Raw genomic sequence first — 21,316 nt, 5'->3', positions numbered from 1 at the left:
TGAAAAATAAAATAAAATAAATACACTTTGTTGGTTTTTTTTTTTTTTAAAGGATGAAATGAGGATTTTCTTATTTAAACAATAACAAAATCCATTAGCAGTATGGAACAAACCAAGCTGATCACAATTATGGGTAAAAACGTTTGGGTTAAATGCTCTGTAAATCAAGAATAACTCCACAGAAGTCAATGGGGTTACCCCAGAATCACACCAGTGGAAGGGAGAGCCAAATTGGACCTGTCTGTTGGCCCTAATTTCTGCCTTGACTTACCCCCCACACCCCATGCAACCTCAATTATTTATGTCTTATTTATCTGGATTTGTAATACCCTACAATAAAAGAGCTCCCCTCCAAGGCTCTCTTTACCCTAGGCAGTCTTTTACAAGTACAAGTAGAAATAAACAAAACCAACAATTATCCCAAGATCAAACCAAATCCCCCCCCGCAAAATAAATTTAACAAATATTAATTAACCACCTTACAAAATACTCACCAGAGTCCAAAACTGCTTTTACCCATCACCCATACCCTTACAGATGAGGGAGAAATGATAGGCCCTATAGATTTCATGGGGATGAACGTCTAAGTAAAATGTGACTTATCATCTTACTAACATGAATATATAGGGTATAAAAAGTCACACAGAATATTGGGGAGGTGGGAGATTGTGCATGAGTGTGTGTATGCATGCGCGTGACTAACGGAGAGAGAGTGTCTGTGTCCACATATTTTTTTAAGATAGTCTGTACCATGAAAACATATTTTAGTTCCCTTATCAGACACTGCAGGCTACTGAAGAGCATTCAACTTTTTTCCCTTGGTTTTGGATGCCAACAATGGGCGTGACTCTTATTTAATAATAATAATAATCTAATTTATGATTATTACTCTTAGTCTTTCCTTGTATTCTCCTGCCTGTCTGTATCTATCTAATGTCTCTTATCTTTTAGCCTGGAAGCTCCTTGCGGCAAGGAGCATTATTTTGTTCCGTGTTTGCGCAGCGCCTAACCTCACGGGGTTCTGGTCCAGGACTAGGACTCCTCGGCACTATGGTCATATAAATAATAACATTGTTTATTACTGTGGCATAAGGACCAACCAAGAACAGGGCTCCACTGGGCGAGGCACTGTACTCACACAGAGCAGCAAACAGTCTTTGCATTGAGGCGGGGAAAGGGCATAATACACAAGCTGAATGAACAATGTGATGTCAGCAAACATCATGATAGTTCCCAGATTTTTTTGGGCTGGGGATGGGAGTTAGGAGGGGATCAGCTAAATGGAAAGAAAAGTGAAGGGAGCGGGACACTGAAAGGAAGGGAGGTGAGGGAGACAGGGGAAGAGTGGCAGGTGTAGAGTGAAGCTGAGGTGAAGAAACTGGGAGGGAGAGAACAGCTGGAGCAAGCTGCCAGTCAGCACAGGGCACAGAAAGTCTAGTCAAACCAGTAGAAAGTTCTCTGATTCTGATCTCTCCTGCACTGGTGTAAACCAGGAGTAACTCCAATGAAATCAGGTTTCAGAGTAGCAGCCGTGTTAGTCTGTATCCGCAAAAAGAAGAACAGGAGTACTTGTGGCACCTTAGAGACTAACAAATTTATTAGAGCATAAGCTTTCGTGGACTACAGCCCACTTCTTCGGATGCATATAGAATGGAACATATATTGAGGAGATATATATACACACATACAGAGAGCATAAACAGGTGGGAGTTGTCTTACCAACTCTGAGAGGCCAATTAATTAAGAGAAAAAAAAACTTTTGAAGTGATAATCAAGCTAGCCCAGTACAGACAGTTGGATAAGAAGTGTGAGAATACTTACAAGGGGAGATAGAACAAGGGGCTCGTTCACCTGCACATCTGCCAATGTGATATATGCCATCATGTGCCAGCAATGCCCCTCTGCCATGTACATTGGCCAAACCGGACAGTCTCTACGCAAAAGAATTAATGGACACAAATCTGACATCAGGAATCAAAATACTCAAAAACCAGTGGGAGAACACTTTAACCTGTCTGGTCATTCAGTGACAGACCTGCGGGTGGCTATATTACAACAGAAAAACTTCAAAAACAGACTCCAACGAGAGACTGCTGAGCTAGAATTGATATGCAAACTAGACACAGTCAACTCCGGTTTGAATAAGGACTGGGAATGGCTGAGCCATTACAAACATTGAATCTATCTCCCCTTGTAAGTATTCTCACACTTCTTATCAAACTGTCTGTACTGGGCTAGCTTGATTATCACTTCAAAAGTTTTTTTTCTCTTAATTAATTGGCCTCTCAGAATTGGTAAGACAACTCCCACCTGTTTATGCTCTCTGTATGTGTGTATATATATCTCCTCAATATATGTTCCATTCTATATGCATCCGAAGAAGTGGACTGTAGTCCACGAAAGCTTATGCTCTAACAAATTTGTTAGTCTCTAAGGTGCCACAAGTACTCCTGTTCTTCTTTTTCCAATGAAATCAGCAGTGTCAGACCAATGCGAGTGAGATCAGAACCAGACTCAATACGTTCCCAGACAAGCCTTTTGCAGCTGGGTCCCCGTTTACTAGCTTCTGCAGTTGGCCCACAACACACACACAGTAAAAGTATCGCTGTTGCCCTTGTTCCTCGCCCCACCACTCCCTATAGTTGTCATCCTTATTCATTACGTCATGTCTACAGCTCAGGCCCCCATCTCACGAGGCACACGCTGTAGGCTTCTGCCAGTGTGCAATCCCCCTGACATTAGTAGGGTTCTGTGGGGACACAGGAGTCCATCCATATGTGGCTCATTGCAGAATCAGGGCCTTAGATTGTAAGCTCTTTGGAGCAGAGACCATGTCTTTTTATGCCGTCTGTGAAGCGGCCATCACACCTTTGAACACTATAATAGAACAAATAATAATGACAATAATTATAGTAACTAGAGTAATAAGAAAAGAGCTGTCCAGATTTATGGCAAATAGCAAATCAGTAAAAGGCATGCTCTGAAATTTAAAAAGTATATAGGTATAAAGCCTCTGAAATGAGGGTCATTATCATCATGGTTTCTCCTTTGAATAATTTAGAAGGAATAATATTGATAAGCGGGGGGCGGGCGGGAATAAACTCAGCACAAGAATCTCCTGAGCCAATGGATCCTGAACTGAGATGATTCTGCATTGAACTGGAAAAAGGAAAACAGAACAAGCCACTTCCCAAAGTTAAGCACACACTCAGCAGCATTCATCAGGGTTTGAGGTAGAGAGGATGATGTTTTCCACAAAACCTCACAGGGAGGGAGTGTGGCGGAGGGAACTCTTTCTAATCAAAGAACTTGTCACTGTCACTTTGGAGGTAGCAGATGCCATGAACAATAACTAGGATTCTGTGCCTTTGAAATGCATTATTAACAGGTTACATTCATTGCTATCTCCCCTCCTCTAACAAGCTTTCCTTTTTATTTTACTCTGGGCTGTCTGTATCCCAAGTGGCAGGGGAACCTGTCATTTCTTATTTTCTTCCAAAGGAACAAGTGATTTTGGAGGAGAGGAGAGGATGACCAGCCCTTTCTGACCTTTTCTCCTTCAATTTCACTCCTTTCTTCTCCTCGAAAAAAATGGCAATCACACTAGGTGGAACTGACAAACTCATCTCTGTGTCAGACTGTTACATATACAATCGCCATGTCACTTGGCATCAGGAGAAAGAGAGGAGGTATTGACAGTAGTGTGGCCCCATGATGAGTCTAATCTGTTAGTAGATTTAAGCTTTCCTTCTGCATCTCATGCTCCTTCAGTGTCTACTATTTGGTGTAGGGTGAAGTTATTCAATTGTTGGGTGTTTAATTTTATACCAATGAAAATCTGCAATCTCCCTTTTTTAAAGTGGATTTTTGTTCGTGTGTGCCCCTGCAAATTTCCCCCGTGAACAATTTAGATAGTGATAATTTGCAACTTTCATCGCAAAGGATCACAAAGCACTTCACAGATCTTCATGAATTAAATCTTACAACATCCCTGTGTGGTAGATAAGTTTAGTTATCCCCATTTTATAGATGGGGAAACTGAGGCACTGAGGCAAAGTGACCTGCCCAACATCACATAGAGTCAGTGGCTGCAGTGAGGTAGAATTCAGGAGCCCTGACTCCCATTCCATTGCTTTCATCACAAAGTCACACTCCATTGAAGGCTAAGTCATGGGAAAACCCATTAGATTGGCCAGACCCCTCTCCACCCTACCTATTAGGCCTAGCACAACCATGATTAAAGTTAGCGGAGGAAAACAATTAATCATTCTCATTTGGGGCTCTGAGAACTTGAGAAAGACAAAATACAAACTAGCTGATTCACTTCTTTAAGGCTGTAACATTTGGAACGGTGAACCGTTTTCCTCTCATCAATTCACCCTTCCTTCTCTCCAAAGCAGAGTATAGGGTCACGCCGAGAAATGCCTCCATTGACTGGAGCCTTTCATGCTTACTTTTCGTGAGGAGTCAATGGGTCTACACAGGAGTAAGGGTGACAGGATTGGGCCCACCATGTAGGGCCAAGAGAAGGTGAGGGATTAAAGCAGGGGTCGGCAACCTTTCAGAAGTGGTGTGCCGAGTCTTCATTTATTCACTCTCATTTAAGGTTTTGCATGCCAGTAATACATTTTAACGTTTTTAGAAGGTCTCTTTCTATAAGTCTGTAATATATAACTAAACTATTGTTGTATGAAAAGTAAATAAGGTTTAAGAAGCTTCATTTAAAATTAAATTAAAATGCAGAGCCGCCCGGACCAGTGGCCAGGCCCCGGGCAGTGTGAGTGCCACTGAAAATCAGCTTGTGTGCCGCCTTTGGCACGCATGCCATAGGTTGCCTACCCCTGGATTAGAGGGAGAGTCTTGAGAGCAGATAAATGACACTGGCGTATTTTTTAAGCACAGAGGCATCAGGAGACAGAATGAAGGGGTCTTTGGGAGGAGAAAACTTAGGTGGCTCTGTTCAAGAAGGTCCTTAATCACGTGCCTATCTTTAAGCAAAGTGGTTACTCACATGCTTAAAATTAGGCTTGTACTTAAGCATCTACAAGGGACGCATCCTGAAGCAGGGAATTTGCCATTGACTTAATGGCCCCAGGATCGGACCTAGTGGAAGAGAGAAGGTGGAGGCACAGCCAGAACAACCTGTTCTAACACTTTCCCATCCCAAAGCAGCCTCGCAAAATTCTACTCGCATAATCACCCAGGGCAAGTCGTCGTTTTTGACGGGGGAGTGCACGAGCCGAATAGCGACATTCGTCATCCTCATCACCATAACGATGAAAAGGGCAGAGACGATCTACCGCTCTGTGTTTGTACAGGGCCTCGCACAATGGGCCATGTTCTTGGCTGGTCCCTAGGCACTACCATAATAAGCATGATTATAGCAATAAAAATGACAAGGGCCATTTAAGTATATTTTGTGCTGGGGCTGATACGTCCATAGGCTGGGGCATCCTGCAAAGCTCCTATGTTTGCCTATATTTGTCGTTCTGCACAAATTGCCCTATGACATCCAACTGTTGTATAATTTATTTGCTTGTTTTGATATTGAGTGTAATTATGGGCACATAAGCCAGGTGGGGTTTGCCTATCAGAGGGCAATACCTCTGCCTCTCTCTGCCTAAATGCACTGGACTGATACATATTACCAACCACTGCACTCCAAAGATCCAGTCCTTACCAATAGATTCTAGCCTAGGGCAGAATGCCGTCCAAGCTGCCTCTGGGTCTGGCCAACTCACAGAGGTTCAGGAGAAGAAATCAGCGGATTTAAAAGCCACCACTGTGAAATCAAAATGTTTTAGCAAACATTAAATTGTACAGTGTAGACAGTGATTAGCAATTAGCATTTGACTTGAGTTTTTTGGTTTGGTTTGGTTTTTGTTTTGCATTTAAAACTAGAGTATTATTAAAATTTAATCTGAATTTTTAAAAAAATTACTCTTAGAATCTCTTCACTTAAAAAAGAGTAGAGCAAACACTGCAGCTTTTTTTTTTTTTAAAGGACAAATCAAATTTTTAACTCCCACCCCCTACCTCACCCTAGGTAAAGCATCATTTTAGTTAAATCAATGTAAATAGTTCTGCCTGGAATACGTTTATTCAGGACTACATATTCCTGGCAGGCATGATATGCACTGGATAATTATTGCTAATATTGAATGGAAAAGCACAGGAAGATGGGGGGCTTTGTTCAGAGAGAGAGAGAGAGATTTTTCCACAGAAAACTCAGTTTTTTGAGGGTGGGAAGGATATTAGGTGGTAACAGCAAGAGCATAGATTTTTGCACTCCTATAAATCATTATTACTGGAATGTCCCTGAGGGAATTGGGAGAATGAATCAGTTTTACACACACACACACACACACACACACACACACACACACACACACACACACACGCAAACTTTTGTAACAGAAAAGAAAAGACCTAACTAACTTTAGGAACCCTTTTATAATTCCCTTCACCTACATCACGAATTGAACATGCAAAGGAGGGGCGGGGGGGAAATGAGAAAGGAGGGAAAAAAATATTCCGCCCAGCATGCAGATTATCATTTGAAAAGATTCTGTTGCTATGTTTTTGTCCCTGGGTGATGAAAATGAAATTGTCTGATGTGTGCGCCGTGTTAGATTTACCTTTGCAGGGTTCACCCACAATCAGTAGAGAGGGGTCATGCCACAATATGTCATCTCACAGCTCCATCACACCAACTCCAATTTATACGAGGAGGTATTATGCATTTCAAAGGAACCCCCTGCGCGTGGCTCTTGTTACTGATCTATATCACAGCTCGGCTGAGGGAAGATTAGTTCTGCTGCAAAGGCAACTACATGTATTTGTTTATTATTATATTATCCTTAAAGATGCACTATTCCCTTTTTTCTAAATGTCTAATTTGGAGTATGCATTAAAAATTTCTGGATTTTTGTGGGGGTGGTGGGGGAGTAAGAGGTGAGAACATTTTGTACTCTCCCACAAGGATACCTAAATAGTCTTAAGTCTCCCATGTGTCCTACTCATTAAAAAAAAAAAAAGAAAGAAAGAAAAAACTATTTAAATGCAAATTTGAGTTTTAGCTGGGGACTCCCCCAAAAGCTTCTCTGGAAGCACCAGGGAAATAGGATTCAGAAATCTAAAATGGCTGACAGCAGTTGAATGCCCACAGAAAATGCTTCCCTTCTAAATACCCTCTTCCTCTTTTCCTCCCAAACCCCGCTATCCCTAGGTTCTTCACTTCCCAGCTTTTGCTGTACCATGCCCTGGTACAGCCTGAGCTGAATCGCACTCAGCATTAGTTATCACTGTTCTCCACCATGAGTCTGTTTTACCTGAGGCAAAACACCACCCCAGCGAGTTAAAACTGATAATATTAGCCTTTCAACTTGTGCTCGCTGTTGCTTTAATCAACGTTTTCTCAGAAAGTAGACATTTTTGTCCCTGATAAAGGCTCTGAAGGATTTAATGAGGACACAGAGCATTACGGAACCTGGGAAGCCACGACGCTTTATGTAAATCCATATGTATTTCTGAACACAGCTTCACATTGAGGGAGGACACCAGATCAACACACAGAAAGAAAAGAAATCTCAACCCGCAACCAATACTTCGATGCAGCCTTTTATCTTTGATGTCAGATTTCACGTGACCTACAGCCTCTAAAATCCAACAGGTCCTGGAAAGTTTTCATCGCTAAAAATCATATTAGTTTGATGAGAAAAAGATACGGCACATAAGGAGAATTATTCTAAATGGCTCACCTCAAAATCCTGCCTGAAATCTTTATGGTTTTAAAAGTAAAGCTGCCAAAGCAGGGAAATTTCTCATTTCTCTGCCTACAGGTGTATGTAGCAATCTGAAATATGCATATACACAGAGCCTGATTTGTTGTTATATGCTCTCCCACTGCCTGCAGTACAGTATATACCCATAATGTTCCACCGTAGACATGCTATTACACATAATATGATCACTAACAATTAGTCAGCGAGACAGCGATATCTCTCAATGTGTTCCTAAGAGTCCTTACGAACAACAATATAAACCTGCCACTTAGTCCTGCAGTTTCCTATAGCGCCATAGAAGTGCATGGTGTATCCCATGCTAACAGAAAAAATAAGGTCCCCACCCCAAATTTACGAGGACTCTATATGAATCTTGGATGTTACGAGAAAGGGTTGTAAGATCAGACACTAATTTAGTACGATCATAAGAAAAGGTGCCTCGTGAAAATTAAGGGTTGCCCACCAGGGCACATAGTATTCATGTATTATTTACACATTTTTATTGTGTATACATTTATCATACTTTTGTATAATTATGGTATAATTATATAATTTGTTATAAATAATAATTATGATTATTACTAGGCCATATCTGAGGTCCACTGAAAAAGGGAGAGATTACAGGGAAGGCGAACAGACAATGTATTCCTGAAAGACGTGTATTTAAAAAAAAGATAAACAGAATATGCCTGTCTTAACTCTCTGTTTCAGTTGTCCATACAGCTTCTGTACTGACTGTAATGACACTGACATTCTGAATCTCTCCAGTGGCGCTTTGGCTATCCCTGCACACAAACGATGTATCCTACTCATGAAAAGGGATTGATACAAATGACAAGGAATATACACTAATGCCTAGTCGTGCTGTCACTGAAGTTAATGGGAATTTTGCCCCTGGTTTTTCAGTGGAGAAAGGAATTCAGTGCTGAGCCCATCTTCCTCTTTAGTCAGAGAAAAATAAGCCCGGTTCAATTCCCTGCTCTACCCCAGACTTCCTGCACAACAATGGGCAAGTCACATCATCACTCGGGGTCTGTCCACATTGCAGTGAGCCTTGTGCTAGTGCACTACAAATAGCAATTTGGACTTCCCAGCTCCTCTCAAGCCCACCTGACCCACTAGGCTTTGGAGCTCAAGCTCCAGCCCGAGCCAGAACGTCCACATTGCCATTTTTAGCCTGCTGGCTCGAGCCCCATTAACGCAAGTCTGGGAGGCTTGCCCCCAGCTGCAGTGTAGACAGACCCTCGGTTCCCATATGTAAAAAAAGAGAACAGTTCTTCCCTACCTCCCAGGTGCAGTGTGAGGAAAACACATGACAGACCCTGCAGTGCTCAGATCCTATATTAATGGCAGCAATATAAGTATCTTAGATAGACAGACTCCCCCCCAGAAACCACGTTTTAGCACCGATGGTTCTGATCACACAAGTTACTGATTACATTCTAGAGGATCAGGCACTAGCCTGAGGATCAGGAGATGCAACTTCTATTTCTGGCTCTGGCATTGACTTGCTGTGTCACCTCGGGGAAGCCACTTCCCCTCTGTTTCTGCTCCCACTTTTTGTCTTGTCTATTTAGACTGCAAGCTTTTTGGGGCAAGGACTGTCTCTCACAACTTCTAGCAAAACAGAGTTCCAATCCTGGTGGGATCCTGTATGTGCTACCGTAATATAAATAATAAACAACGTTTCTCTGTGAGGCACATGTTAAGAAGCTTATGCACAGTCTTTGAAGGGCAATGTCACCTAGTGGATAGAGCACTGGACGGGGACTCAGGAGACCTGAGCTCTATTCCCAGCTCTGCCCCAGGCCTGCTGGGTGACTTTGGGCAAGTCACTGCACCCTCTCTGTGCTTCAGTTTCTCCATCTGTAAAATGGAGTAAGGATACTAAACCTCCTTTGTAAAATACGTGGAGATCTATGGATGAAAGTGCTCTTATCTAGCTAGGTATTAATACTATTAATGGTCATGTCTTAGGTCCAGCAGGCCTGGCCTACAAGACAAAACTTAAGAAAAGCCTAACCATGTGGATTTTTTTTTATTTTAAAACGACAGTTCACACATTCCAATGGCAACATCCTCTGCTCCAGAGTCCCATTGCGATGGAAAGTACTGACGATGCATTTTACAAATGCAAGTTACGAATTTATTATCCTCTGAATTACTGTATAAATATTTCAGAGGGGTAGCCGTGTTAGTCTGAATCTGTAAAAAGTAACAGAGGGTCCTGTGGCACCTTTAAGACTTACAGAAGTATTGGGAGCATAAGCTTTCGTGGGTAAGAACCTCACTTCAGATGCAAGTAAGGGAAATTTCCAGAGACAGGTATAAATCAGTATGGAGATAATGAGGTTAGTTCAATCAGGGAGGGTGAGGTGCTCTGCTAGCAGTTGAGGTGTGAACACCAAGGGAGGAGAAACTGCTTCTGTAGTTGGATAGCCATTCACAGTCTTTGTTTAATCCTGAGCTGATGGTGTCAAATTTGCAAATGAACTGGAGCTCAGCAGTTTTATACCTGCCTCTGGAAATTTCCATTACTAACATCATTTGGAGAGGGGGTGTTCTTACACCAACAGAGAAACTCCTGTCAGTGGACGCTGCACCCACACTAAGAGACTATGCTGGCATGGCCATACTGACATCGCTATGCCAACTCTATATTGTAGATATCGCCTGAGTAACTAAGCCCAGGTCTACACCTACAACTTAGGTCCACCTAGCTAAAAATTCACACCCCTGAGAGAGTCATTCAAATGACCTAAGACCCAGTATAGGCACCACTCGGTTGATGGAAGAATTCTTCCATCAACCTACCTACCACCTCTCTCGGGGTGGATTTAAAATTTTTATTAAGATGATGTTAAAAAAAAAAGTGAACAGAGTTTGAGCCTAGAAGTTTCTGGTTATCAGGGAATAACATACAGATTATAGAGGGTGCAAAGTCTGGTTGAAGATCAGGTGGCATAAGGAATACATAATCTGCAATATCCCCAATTGGGGGTAAAAGGTTGATGGGTCAAAGTACAGGCATTGAGATATAAAGGTATGAAGTTCATAGAATGGCTATGTTCGGGTGTGGAGTATAATGAGTGGATATGATGATGAGGATGGATTGACCCTCATTTGGTGAGATTTAATGTTCAGGGAGTTTATGGTTCCAGTTCATATGATCCAACGGAGAAGGTCACTTGGTCCCTTTCTCGTAGTCAAAGAACAATGTCACTCTGACTCATGCCTCCTGGTACTCTTGGTGGACGGTGATGTGCTTGATGTAGATGTCCCTGGACCATCGGATGGTGTCTGAGACCATGAGGCACCTACTACAGTGACAGAAAACCCCCTTCCATCGCTATAGCAAGTGTCTACCCTACAGTGGCATAGCTACAGTGCTGCGGCTGTGCCGCTGTAGCACATGCTGTTTAGAAACACCCTAAAGTAAAACAACAGGTTCCCATCTTCTCTGGAATAATTAGTACTTTTAAAGACAAGATTAGAAGCTTGTCCCAGCAGTTTAGGGACAGTTGTGAACATTTTCACTAGGACGTCATTGGAAAGATTCTATGGCTTATCGTTTTGTTCTGCCACTTTTTTATATAACTTTTTTTTTAAATAAAGGATACATTTTCCCCTCTTATTCTCTCAAGAGACCAGCCTAGAGCAAACAATTTATAATTGCTCAGGATTTATTAAGGTGGAAACGTTTCACGGCCATGCATAATTTTATTTCCCTCTAAAATGGTCTTTTATACTAGGAGTTTGACTCAGGGATGTGTGGGGCCCTAAAATGTGTGGGCATGTTTAAGTGTGCGGTGACTCTCATTAACTGCTCAACTAAGCACATGCTTTAGTAGAATACAAGAGACAAGGACTTATGTGCCCTTTAAAATGTGAAGGGTGAAAATAACCGTCCTTTTTGGTAGGAGCAGTAGATTGGTATCCTTCTCCACAAATGAAAACGCTGCCGAAATCAGGCCAATGTTTCAGTGGCTGTGTTTTTCTTACACACAAGTAGATCCATTTCTAAGTATTGCAAGATAAGGGTATTGTGAGAGAGGACAGGGCACTGGGTAGTCAGTGTGGGAAGAACACATGTGGGAAGGCAAAGTTCCACATCTATGGCTCACAGAACAGGGCTGTCTTCAGCAGGGGTAGTTTTCTGTTGCACTTTTTTATTTACTTGTCGTTTGTGGGCCGGTTTCTGATCCTCTTACTCATGTCTAACACTGTACTTACTCCATGAGTGGTCCCATGGACGTTAATGGGACTTTCTGTGACGTATGGTGCTATTCACCAGGAATAAGGGCATCAGAATCTGGTCCCATGTTAACAGCTTGCCTAGATTTTTTGTTATAATTATTGGGCCTGAATTTCAGCTCCCTACAATTCCTGCTCATGTCACTGGGAGTGCTCAGCAACTGAGAAAGTCAGGCCTATTGTCCATTAAAAAAACCTCTTGATGACGTGCCTATACTTTGCGCCTGAGGAGATGTTCTATCCACTCATCAGTCTCTTTATGTTTATTTGCCGCTGTACAACTCATCTCGCATGATGCTGAAAAGCAGCATTCTGGAGTTTAAAATATTTTTGATCCACAGGCAACTCCGCACCCCGGCACATTAACCCAGTGATAATTAGCAATTGCAATCAACAACTGTGCATGTTTGGCTTGTTGCAACTTATATTTTGGCAGGGGTGACTTGCCTTATTTTCCTTCTCAGCTGTCACACCAGGTCTAAAAGCCCCACCCTATGCATGACAGGTTTGTGTAATAATGACATTGCAGTGACTGGCATTGGCTTTTTAGGAATCGACACACTGAATACTAACCACCTGGCTCTCGCGGGGATTCCTCCACAAATCGGCACTATGCGTTCTGGACCAAATCCCATGGCTTCAAATTACCGTACACTGGTTCAGTTAGGAGTGCAAAATTAAAGGGGATACACGTCACCCCTTTTGCTGTACCTGCAGAGTGCTAGAACGAAAGATGAACAGATAAACTTATATGAAAGAAAATGAGATTATTAATTAACTAACACTGGAATCGGCTCATATTTCACTTTTAAGTGTACAGTCCATCTACGTGGAATTTCACCTACCCCAGCGTTTCAATGTTTTGTACTTTCAGCACTCTATTAAAGCAAATACAAGGTCTGAGCACTGACTGCATCAGTGACACTAGTGGAAATCTAGGTATGTGTCCAGGGCCAGATTCTCATCTGGTGCAAAACAATGTAGCTGCATTAGTGTCAATGAAGGCATGCCAATTTATACCTGCTAAGAATCTGACCCATAGTTTTCCTAGGGTTTTCCTACCAATCACCAATGCAAATCATGTTACACAGATACACAAATGTGCCAGCTGCATTATAGTTGGCACAACTTTGTTTCCAGAGGCCTAATTCTGCTCTCGTTTAGTCCAATGTAAATTGGGAGTCATTCCTTTGAAGATAATGGAGTTTCACCGGTGTATAACTAGGCTAAGAGATCGAAATAGAGTTTAATGCAAATGGCCATTCTGGGGGAAATAGTGCTCCCAACAGCTCCAACGTGAATTGTTAAATATTTTCGCTTAAGTGAAAAATCTTTGCAGTATGCCTCATTAAGTTCCCTTCATACCATAGATAATCATTGGAAAAGAAAACTCAGAAACCTCGGGCCAGTTTCTAATCCCATTTATAATGGTGTAAATCCAGAGTAACACCAAGACAGATGCTGATCGCTCTTGCACCAGTGCAAACAGGAGTAACATGAGAGATCAGAATCAGGCCCAGTGATTCCATTTGATTTCACTCTGGATTTACATTTACACTGAGATGAGACTCTGGGCCCACGACTATAGCTGTCTTCACACTAATATCACACAAGTATCTTTTTGTGAATGATTTGAAGCATATGGGTGATGGGTGGGTGAAGGGATTAAGCCCCTCCTACCCTCACGTTCTTTGCCACTGAATTTCCCAGAGTTCCTATTAAGAAAGAAAACTGTCTTCCCCCCTCCATTTCTCTTTTGTTCTCAGCAAAACCACACTCATTTCACTACTTTGAAAGCTTATAATATGAAGGGTGAAAACAATTAAATGAAATAGACTGGTAATACCCATGGGAAAACATTTTTAGATATGATATTACAATCTTGTTTCAAAATTGGATTTTGCCAAGAGGAAATACAGTTTATTATAAAACACATTTTCTTTTAATTTAATTATATAATCTTTGACTTCAGAAAAAGGATGCTTAAATCAGACCCATTTAATTTTCAAGTGTATTCACCCATCACCTAGGGCAAATTGGCTTAAATTAGTAGGTGACTATATAAGTTCTAGATATGTGTCAGACAAAAATTTATCTGTGAACTCTGTACAAAAGACCATCTACATCAGCAGCACAGCAGCAAAAATACAGGGATTGGAGAGACAAGTTTTTGAAGAGCAGTATTTGCTCTGATCTCAACAATACCGGTTACAAAACCAGATTTGGGACTTTTTTTTCTTTGTTAATGTTTTGCCAGATCAGTTCATCACGCTGCATGTCTGCACTATGCCAATAAAAACTGATGACCTGCAGTTAGTTTCTACCAGGTGCATTAAATTCCCATAACGTGAACAGATCTTGCTAAGTCTACCATAGCCTCTTCTTTTGCAGAGATTACATTTCCAACCTAATGACAAGAGCAGTTTGTTCAGACATTGTAGGCTCTAGCAGAACAGTCATTGAACTCTTCCTACCATCTGTCACGGTGACCCAGGCTACCAGAGGCACATTGCTAACTGTAGGCTTGCAAAATAGCTGGAGAGGGGCAATATTTTGTGAGTTAAGTTTAACTAATCCCTTCCCATCCCTTTTTTTTTTTTTTTTTTTGCATTTCCATAAAACATGATGGACACCTCCGAGAGCAGAGTAGAAAGCTAGATGAAGAGAGGGAAAAGGTGCCAGCTTCACCGTGAAGGCTAATTGCCGCAAAGTAGAATTGAGGTCATTTATGCTGCGTTCTTCTGGCACCTGCCTGCTTTACTGTTGTCTTTGCAACTATCAGCACAGCACTGGCAGAAAGCATTTCTGGCTCTATTAAAGAGAGATAACCTCACCTCCTTTCCCCTCACCAGGCTGCCCCCTATCCCCCTCACCTGCCACAGGAAGGAAAAGTTAGGGTAAGGTTGCCAAATAGTAATAATTCTTTGTATTAATGCGGCACCTGTCATTCCTGGATTTCAAAGCACTTTAGAAAAGTGAGAACTATTCTCTTCCTACAGCTAGAGAAACTGATGACAAAGAAGTTGTGACTTGTCCAAGATCATAGAGTAAACAAGATCCAGATCTCCTTATTCCCCCGTCATCATTCTAACTACCGGACAGTGTTGCCTTTCATGGAAAAAAGCCACAGACGCTGATGGAAGGCAGATGACTTTGCACACAAACTAAATTTTATTTTTCCACATTTCCATTCAAATCAAAAAGGCGAGCTACAGATGCTGCAGCATCAGTTTGGTCTTAAGGCCTGCCATGACTATTAATATTAAAAAACACTTTACTTATTGACACCTGGGAAGAATCTCATGAGCTGGTAGGTCCTAAAGACTAGAAAATTAAAATGCTCATTGAGACACAAAATTTCAAAGCACCTCCAAGTGTGGCATTTATAGAAGCAAATATGTGCATGTGGATACTGCACTTTGCAAGTCAAGACTTTACGGCTGTTCTACTACTGTGATAGAGTACAACGGCTTGCTATGGTATTACAGAAATTTCCACTGTGAAGTGAAGATACTGCAGTGCAGTCAGCAGTGACTTTTTAAAAGCACATAAGTAATCATAAACAATAACACACATGACATCTTTCATAATAGATCTCTAAAGCTCTTTCCAAACCATACTGGTATCAAGTCTCATTTTGCCCAGGTAAAATATGTGCTTACATGCCAGTTTCTTCAAACTAGTGTACTCACAAATTTTGTGTCCACATTTCTGGAGACCGATTTAAAAAACCTGGCCACAGGTATGTACCGGTCAAGTACTTTGTGTTGCAGAATTCCTGAGCTCTGCTAAGCTCTCAGACAGAACGAGGTCTAATTTTGCATCCCTCCAGCGAAGTTTGCTCAACCATCACATCCATCCACTGAATGGTACACAACAGTCCCAACTTGTCAAAAAAACCTGGATGACTTTTTTTCCTAACAGCAGCCATGCCAGAAACCCAGCCATAATCATAAGGAAAGAAACCACAGCCAAATTAAAGTGCAATTTTATGTTTATAATTTATTGCATCCCGATGGAGCTGAAAACAAAAATTAAAAAATTAGACAGGTCCTTGGCAAAAGATACTTTGATTCCTAAAAGCTGACCTCTAAGCACGTAGTACACTCCTAGTGGGCTGCTTTCACTGCAGGGTCAGTTATCTCTAGCACTACAGAAGAGGAAAACTCTTAAAAAGGGATCCCAATTAGTGGGCAAGGCAGTTTAAGGGCAAACACTAAATAAACTCAATCAATTCTCATCAGAAAGTCAGAGGTAAGAATCATTTTTTTAAATTATAGATGGCAAATTTAAAATTCCTACGGCCAAATCCTGAAGCTCTTGCTCACTGGAGGGGAAAAAAACCGAGTGTGTAAAGGACTTCAGAATGTGGTTCCTGGTTTGTATCCCGCAGTCTGTCTGCTGGACTGGATGGGAAATTATAGGGTCCCAATTTTACACAGGTACTGTATTCTTTGCCTAACCAAAAGGTGCTGTAAATTCCTAGATAAGAGTGCTATGTAATTTGGATGGAGATTTTCAAAAGCACGAAGGTGAGTTGGGGCCCAACTCCAGTTGACTTTCAATCATTTGTAAAACATTTGGGTTGTTAGATATAGATACATGTATGTACACACGTGCATATGACGACTTGCAACAGGTGGTGGGCACCTCTCTCCCCTTTATCTTTGAAATTCTCCCCGTTAGCTACTTAGGGTCTGATCCAGAGAGGTACCAAGTACTCTCAACCCCCAGTGATTTCAGCACTTTGCAAGATCAAACCTTAAATGGACAAACCTTGACAGTAGCTAAAATGCAGATGTATTCCAAGTGTTATGAAAACACATGATCTCAGCCATGGCTGGCAAATAAACATTACAAAGAGCTGTTTCAAATCTTTGTAGTAGCAAATCTCAGCACTTAACTAGTAATGCAATAAGTCCTATCAAGAGCACGCTGAAAGGTGGAATAAATTTCATGGAGAACAATGCTGGTGATGTATGCATATGACCAACACACAATAAAACTGTAGAATGGTAGAAAAAAATGCATACAGTCAATACAATAAAATCAGCACAAATATAGGCTGTGTAAGCAAATAAATCTAACTATCCAAATATTTTACAACACACACACAGAACACAATTTTCCCCCCAGAAATCTTAGGGTAAAAAAAAATTATACTGTTTTGCATCTCGGTGTATTGTAAAGGCATCAGCGGCTGTCTGCACAAATTACCATTCATCTAGGCGTTGTTGTGGAAATTTTCAAGGGATTTGCAGTAATTATATGACAAAATACTTGCAAATCTCACTCATTGCTGAATAGAAACACACGGGTCAAAGATTGAACACTCTCAGCTTGGTAATTTGTAAATGTCAATCAGACTGGGGGCCACTGGAGGCATATAGGCATAAGCAGTGAAAAGCATAGCGATTCCGTAGCAACCAGAAAAAGGCTTTTCAATACAGATTATAAAAGGCATAGGATAGTTTTACTTTCCAGCCTTTAAAAAAAAAAAAAAAAACTAACTGATCATCTTGCACCAAGAGAAGAGGGGAAAGGAGGGGAGAGGGGAGGAGGGGAAGTAGAGAAAGGGAGGAAAAACAGTTTAAATAAAATTGGTGAGATTAAATTAACTGATACATACATTCGCAGTGGTAGATCGTTTGCTCTGTAATAAATATGGACTCCTATCTTCCCTGCTCCAAGACAGCAAGGAAAGCAAAATAAAATTAAAAGCTATAACAATAAAAATTATAAATGCATTGTGGTCCCACAGACCAGCAGCCTGTAATGAAGGCTGTTGCAGAGTTGGTTAGTATGTTATCCATTCAGATCATAAATAGGTAGAAGGAGTCAAGGTGAGGGGGTTTTATTTACCCCTCCTCCCTTTTAGGCCCCCTAAAAATCCTCCCCACTACAGGATGTACTTAGTTTAGGATTTTGGTTTACAAGATAAAGCGTCACTTGAACGTACTTCCATTTTGCTGAAACTTGGATTTGGAACTGAAATGTTTTAAACTCTACAAAAGAAATAATCCAAGCACCTACCTCTCCATGGGAAATACGTTTAAGTGACCTGATATGCCTCGAAAGAGAAGCATCTTTTATACAAGACAGATATTTCAGACACAATTACATACGAGATCCTGAATGGGCATTGAGAATTCATGGCAGTTGCCCTCAGGAGTCGGTGGCTTTTTTAACAGCATGCCCTCCATTTCAATGCTAAAAGAATGACGTTTTGGTTAAAAATTGCAATGGTTAAAAAAAAGGAACAAAATGACAGGATTCCGATGTCTTGTCTTAACAACTACTACTAGCAAGACCAGAGGAATTCCCCATCGATGCTTCCCCAATTCCACCCAGAAACTCTACAATCCCAGGAGTCTGAATGGAGAGATACGTCATGCAGGACACCATTGAAAACTTCTGGCCATATGTTCAGTCCCTTTTGGCAATTTATTAGAAAATGGGATTTCTCCCTCATTTTGTCCCACTGTCTGACGCTGATGATTTTGTCCCCCTGTGATGCTGATCACAAGACACTGAGTCCCTCTTCTCTCATTGATGTAACAAATCAGGATATCAGTGAGAGTTGGAAACATTCTGAACCTACCTGGAACAACTTCTTTGCATTAGGACTCAAGGTCCCAGCAAGCAGTGAGGGGCAGAGGTGTACAAAAAAATAACCCAGCTCTTTCGCTTAATGAGAACAGTACTTTTGGTTTCAATCACAATGGGCTTATGTCCCCAGTCACCCCCTAACTTTTGCTTTGAATTTTTGGGTTCAAGTTGCTTCTGCACCTCAAAGTAAAACTGAGTCAAAACTACAGAGTTTCGTATCAAAAGGACAGATGGGCCCGGGCCACAAAATTCAAATTTGGCTCTGGATCAAAATCTGAACTTTCTCAAAGTTTTGTCCTGGGAATTTCAATTTGGGCCCCTTATAGAAAGAGGCCCACTCTGTGGAGTTTCGTGGCTGGGGTGGTTCTGTATTCAGGTTATGGCTTGGGGCTCATTTCTTGTCACAGTCATGTGAAAGCATGAATCAGCCCAGGTTTGTTCAAAATTTGATCCAAATTCCACTGGAGTCATAAGAACACAAAAATAGCCATACTGAGTCAGACCAATGGTCCATGTAGCCCAATGTCCTGTTTTTTGACAGCGGCCGGTGCCACATGCTTCAGAGGGAATAAAAGAACTGGACAATTATCAAGTGATCCATCTCATTGTCCAGTCCCAGCTTCGGGCAGTCAGATGTTTAGGGACATGTAGAGCATGGAGTTGCATGCCTGACCATCTTGGCTATTAGCCATTGATGGATCTATTCTCCATGAACTTATTTAATTCTTTTTTTAACCTAGTTATGCTTTTGGCATTCACAACTTCCCCTGGCAATGAGTTCCACAGGTTGACTGTGCATTGTATGAAGTATTTCCTTTTGTTTGTTTTAATCCTGCTGCCTATTCATTTCATTGGGTGACCCTTGGTTCTTACATTATGTTAAGGGGTAAACAGTACTTCCCTATTCACTTTTTCCACACCATTCATGATTTTATAGACCTCTATCGTAACCCCCCTTCGCTGTCTTCTTTCTAAACTGAACAGTCCCAGTCTTTTCAATCTTTCCTTGTATGGAAGCTGTTCCATAATCCAATCATTTGTGTTGCTGCCTTTTGTCCTTTTACCATGGATTCATATAGTGGCATCATGATATTTTCTGTCTTATTTTCTACCTCTTTCCTAATGGGTCCTTTCCATAAGACTCTTTCCATTGACTTCAATGGACTTTGAATCAGACCCATGGTTTCCTAAACTCAGCATCTCTGTGAGTTCAGAATGAAGTTCTTTATGAAATGTCAAACCTGGCAAGTTGTGTTTGTGTATTTTTTTTTTACTAACATGTCACAGGACCCTAATCATGGGACAGCAATTACACGCCAGGGATCAGTTTCAATAGGGCTAATACGTTCTCTCTTTCTCTCTCACTCACACACACCCACCCAGCACCATTATCTGGTAGACTCCCAGAAGTACATGAGGACCCTGATTCAGCAAGGTACTTAGGGACGTGCATCACTTTAAACTTGTGAGCAGTAGAAGTAGACTGCAGTAGCACAGTTCTTTTGCCTACAGTTACACATGCTTACTTACCTTACTGAACAACATCTCTATATGGATGGAGACGGACTGAATTAGCCTTTCACCTCTGGAAGTACTTCTTCTGGACTGGGTTTAAGGTATATTGGTCAGGGAGAAGTGGAATGGAAGCCTGCTCTAAGGACTTGCACAGAGGACTTCAGTCTCCAGTACTGTCAATCCAGCCCCCTTACATGAACAATAAATTCACTCAGAGAAAGATAAGGATCTAAAATGCACTTCTACACAAGCATATTATTCTGTAGTTAAACCAACCATTGAATGGCCTCAAAACATAAAAACATGTTCCTTGGTATGTGGTAACTACCAGGGCTAGAAAAGTTAAAATAAACAGAGCAGTATGCAGTGGCACAGACAGAAGATTAATGCATAAATCAAGGAAATTCTAGAGAATTTTGTGAATACCAGACATGAAGGCTATAAAATATATTTTATTATAAAATACGGGATTTTTTGCCCCACGATTCCAAGAAAAAATAACTGCCATAATTGCTTATATGGCGAATATCACTATACCTTCACTACAGACCACGAGGTCAAACCCTGACAACAAATGTGGGTCAGGAAGTATACAAATCACAGAAATAAGGAGCAAGCCCCCTCTTCCACCCATTTGAATTGGGGGCTCAAGAACATAGGAGAGCACCGCCATTTTCACTAGCAGTAAATGATATGGCAAGCAGGCAGAATTGTGAGGGACAGGCCATTAATGTCTCATTGTTTCCTTGTTCTTCCCCCTTTGTCTATATCCAGTTGATGACCCTTGTCTTATACCTAGATTTTAAGTGCTCCTGGTCAGAAACTGGCTTTTTGTTCCGTGTTTGCATAGTACCTAGCACAGTGGAGTTCTCGGGCATTACTGCATTACAAATAATAAATAATAATATCACCCATGCTGAGAGGCCAGAGCGCTATGCTGACTCTGTGCTGATTGTCCCTGGCAGCCCCAGACTGAGCCTCGGCTCCCTCACCATCTAGGTCCCTCCTGGAACCTGGTCATCTTTCTCCAGTTCCACTCACCATACTACATAGCTGTGCTGGGTATAAATCGTTACAAACCGGCGCTCAATCTGCAGGATGTTATCTTCCTTCTGTCATCACTATCTTGGGCAGAATCCCATTCCATTAAGTGA

General features: G+C 41.5%; 1 long non-coding RNA gene across 1 annotated transcript in view; it reads right to left on the bottom strand.

Moving 5' to 3' along the window:
* Positions 1 to 21,316, bottom strand: part of LOC117867312 — a 68,852-nt gene that overhangs the window by 11,911 nt on the left and 35,625 nt on the right. The window lies entirely within an intron of this gene.

The sequence above is a fragment of the Trachemys scripta genome, chromosome 18 (assembly GCF_013100865.1).
Source record: "Trachemys scripta elegans isolate TJP31775 chromosome 18, CAS_Tse_1.0, whole genome shotgun sequence".
Taxonomy (NCBI): Eukaryota; Metazoa; Chordata; order Testudines; family Emydidae; genus Trachemys; species Trachemys scripta.
The sequence above is the reverse complement of the archived record's forward strand: the minus strand, read 5'-3'. Positions and strand labels throughout refer to the sequence as shown.